Source organism: Doryrhamphus excisus, unplaced genomic scaffold (assembly GCF_037039965.1).
Source record: "Doryrhamphus excisus strain RoL-2023G ecotype Guam unplaced genomic scaffold, RoL_Dexc_Guam_v1.1 HiC_scaffold_24, whole genome shotgun sequence".
NCBI lineage: Eukaryota > Metazoa > Chordata > Actinopteri > Syngnathiformes > Syngnathidae > Doryrhamphus > Doryrhamphus excisus.
This window is the reverse complement of record NW_027621862.1, coordinates 6,292,501-6,295,000: the sequence shown is the minus strand read 5'-3', so window position 1 is coordinate 6,295,000 and position 2,500 is coordinate 6,292,501. Positions and strand designations below refer to the sequence as shown.

General features: G+C 52.0%; 4 non-coding genes and 8 pseudogenes across 4 annotated transcripts in view; all 12 read right to left on the bottom strand.

The window, feature by feature from the left end:
- The window catches only part of LOC144895622 (5S ribosomal RNA), a 119-nt gene extending 10 nt beyond the window's left edge, over positions 1-109 (bottom strand). The window contains exon 1 of the ribosomal RNA XR_013626126.1: positions 1-109. This exon is cut by the window's left edge and continues 10 nt beyond it. This is a non-coding gene — a ribosomal RNA (5S ribosomal RNA).
- Positions 110-221: 112 nt separating this feature from the next.
- LOC144895390 (5S ribosomal RNA) lies at positions 222-340 on the bottom strand. Its single transcript, XR_013625889.1, has one exon. It is a non-coding gene; the product is annotated as a 5S ribosomal RNA (ribosomal RNA).
- A 112-nt stretch (positions 341-452) lies between these two features.
- On the bottom strand, positions 453-572 carry LOC144895711 (5S ribosomal RNA). The gene has a single exon (XR_013626219.1). It is a non-coding gene; the product is annotated as a 5S ribosomal RNA (ribosomal RNA).
- Positions 573-684: 112 nt separating this feature from the next.
- Positions 685-793, bottom strand: LOC144896226 (5S ribosomal RNA; annotated as a pseudogene).
- Positions 794-905: 112 nt separating this feature from the next.
- On the bottom strand, positions 906-1,014 carry LOC144895946 (5S ribosomal RNA; annotated as a pseudogene).
- A 112-nt stretch (positions 1,015-1,126) lies between these two features.
- LOC144896535 (5S ribosomal RNA) lies at positions 1,127-1,235 on the bottom strand (annotated as a pseudogene).
- Positions 1,236-1,347: 112 nt separating this feature from the next.
- On the bottom strand, positions 1,348-1,466 carry LOC144895883 (5S ribosomal RNA; annotated as a pseudogene).
- Positions 1,467-1,578: 112 nt separating this feature from the next.
- Positions 1,579-1,697, bottom strand: LOC144895760 (5S ribosomal RNA). Its single transcript, XR_013626268.1, has one exon. It is a non-coding gene; the product is annotated as a 5S ribosomal RNA (ribosomal RNA).
- A 112-nt stretch (positions 1,698-1,809) lies between these two features.
- LOC144896277 (5S ribosomal RNA) lies at positions 1,810-1,918 on the bottom strand (annotated as a pseudogene).
- A 112-nt stretch (positions 1,919-2,030) lies between these two features.
- Positions 2,031-2,139, bottom strand: LOC144896688 (5S ribosomal RNA; annotated as a pseudogene).
- A 112-nt stretch (positions 2,140-2,251) lies between these two features.
- LOC144896840 (5S ribosomal RNA) lies at positions 2,252-2,360 on the bottom strand (annotated as a pseudogene).
- A 111-nt stretch (positions 2,361-2,471) lies between these two features.
- LOC144895899 (5S ribosomal RNA) overlaps positions 2,472-2,500 on the bottom strand; it is a 119-nt pseudogene continuing 90 nt past the window's right edge.

Sequence of the window (2,500 nt, the reverse complement as noted above, 5' to 3'; positions counted from 1 at the left end):
ACCTGGTATTCCCAGGCGGTCTCCCATTCAAGTACTAACCAGGCCCGCCCCTGCTAAGCTTCCGAGAGCAGACGAGATCGGGCGTTTTCAGGGTAGTATGGCCGTAAGCTGCCAGGTCAACTGAAAAGATCCTATTTGAAGGCGACGCAGGCCAAACTAGACTCCAGCAAAAAGTGTCAAACAGCGCCCTCTGCTGTCAGGCAAGAGCAGAAACCATTAAAAGCTTACAGCAACTGGTATTCCCAGGCGGTCTCCCATTCAAGTACTAACCAGGCCCGCCCCTGCTTAGCTTCCGAGATCAGACGAGATCGGGCGTTTTCAGGGTAGTATGGCTGTAAGCTGCCAGGTCAACTGAAAAGATCCTATTTGAAGGCGACGCAGGCCAAACTAGACTCCAGCAAAAAGTGTCAAACAGCGCCCTCTGCTGTCAGGCAAGAGCAGAAACCATAAAAAGCTTACAGCACCTGGTATTCCCAGGCGGTCTCCCATCCAAGTACTAACCAGGCCCGCCCCTGCTTCGCTTCCCGAGATCTGACGAGATCGGGCTTTTTCAGGGTAGTATGGCCGTAAGCTGCCAGGGCAACTGAAAAGATCCTATTTGAAGGCGACGGAGGCCAAACTAGACTCCAGCAAAAAGTGTCAAACAGCGCCCTCTGCTGTCAGGCAAGAGCAGAAACCATAAAAAGCTTACAGCACCTGGTATTCCCAGGCGGTCTCCCATGCAAGTACTAACCAGGCCCGCCCCTGCTTAGCTTCCGAGATCGGGTGTTTTCAGGGTAGTATGGCCTTAAGCTGCCAGGTCAACTGAAAAGATCCTATTTGAAGGCGACGCAGGCCAAACTAGACTCCAGCAAAAAGTGTCAAACAGCGCCCTCTGCTGTCAGGCAAGAGCAGAAACCATAAAAAGCTTACAGCACCTGGTATTCCCAGGCGGTCTCCCATGCAAGTACTAACCAGGCCCTCCCCTGCTTAGCTTCCGAGATCGGGCGTTTTCAGGGTAGTATGGCCGTAAGCTGCCAGGTCAACTGAAAAGATCCTATTTGAAGGCGACGCAGGCCAAACTAGACTCCAGCAAAAAGTGTCAAACAGCGCCCTCTGCTGTCAGGCAAGAGCAGAAACCATAAAAAGCTTACAGCACCTGGTATTCCCAGGCGGTCTCCCATCCAAGTACTAACCAGGCCCGCTCCTTCGTAACTTCCGAGATCGGGCGTTTTCAGGGTAGTATGGCCGTAAGCTGCCAGGTCAACTGAAAAGATCCTATTTGAAGGCGACGAAGGCCAAACTAGACTCCAGCAAAAAGTGTCAAACAGCGCCCTCTGCTGTCAGGCAAGAGCAGAAACCATAAAAAGCTTTCAGCACCTGGTATTCCCAGGCGGCCTCCCATCCAAGTACTAACCAGGCCCCCACCTGCTTAGCTTCCGAGATCGGACAAGATCGGGCGTTTTCAGGGTAGTATGGCCGTAAGCTGCCAGGTCAACTGAAAAGATCCTATTTGAAGGTGACGCAGGCCAAACTAGACTCCAGCAAAAAGTGTCAAACAGCGCCCTCTGCTGTCAGGCAAGAGCAGAAACCATAATAAGCTTACAGCACCTGGTATTCATAGGCGGTCTCCCATCCAAGTACTAACCAGGCCCGGCCCTGCTTCGCTTCCGAGATCAGACATGATCAGGCGTTTTCAGGGTAGTATGGCCGTAAGCTGCCAGGTCAACTGAAAAGATCCTATTTGAAGGCGACGCAGGCCAAACTAGACTCCAGCAAAAAGTGTCAAACAGCGCCCTCTGCTGTCAGGCAAGAGCAGAAACCATAAAAAGCTTACAGCACCTGGTATTCCGAGGCGGTCTTCCATCCAAGTACTAACCAGGCCCGCCCCTTCTTAACTTCCGAGATCGGGTGTTTTCAGGGTAGTATGGCCGTAAGCTGCCAGGTCTACTGAAAAGATCCTATTTGAAGGCGACGCAGGCCAAACTAGACTCCAGCAAATAGTTTCAAACAGCGCCCTCTGCTGTCAGGCAAGAGCAGAAACCATAAAAAGCTTACAGCACCTGGCATTCCCAGGCGGTCTCCCATCCAAGTACTAACCAGGCCCGCCCCTGCTTTGCTTCCGAGATGAGACGTTTTCAGGGTAGTATGGCCGTAAGCTGCCAGGTCAACTGAAAAGATCCTATTTGAAGGCGACGCAGGCCAAACTAGACTCCAGCAAAAAGTGTCAAACAGGGCCCTCTGCTGTCAGGCAAGAGCAGGAACCATAAAAATCTTACAGCACCTGGTATTCCCAGGCGGTCTCCCATCCAAGTACTAACCAGGCCCGCCCCTTCTTAACTTCCCAGATCGGGCCTTTTCAGGGTAGTATGGCCGTAAGCTGACAGGTCAACTGAAAAGATCCTATTTGAAAGCGACACAGGCCAAACTAGACTCCAGCAAAAAGTGTCAAACAGCGCCCTCTGCTGTCAGGCAAGAGCAGAAACCATAAAAACTTACAGCACCTGGTATTGCCAGGCGG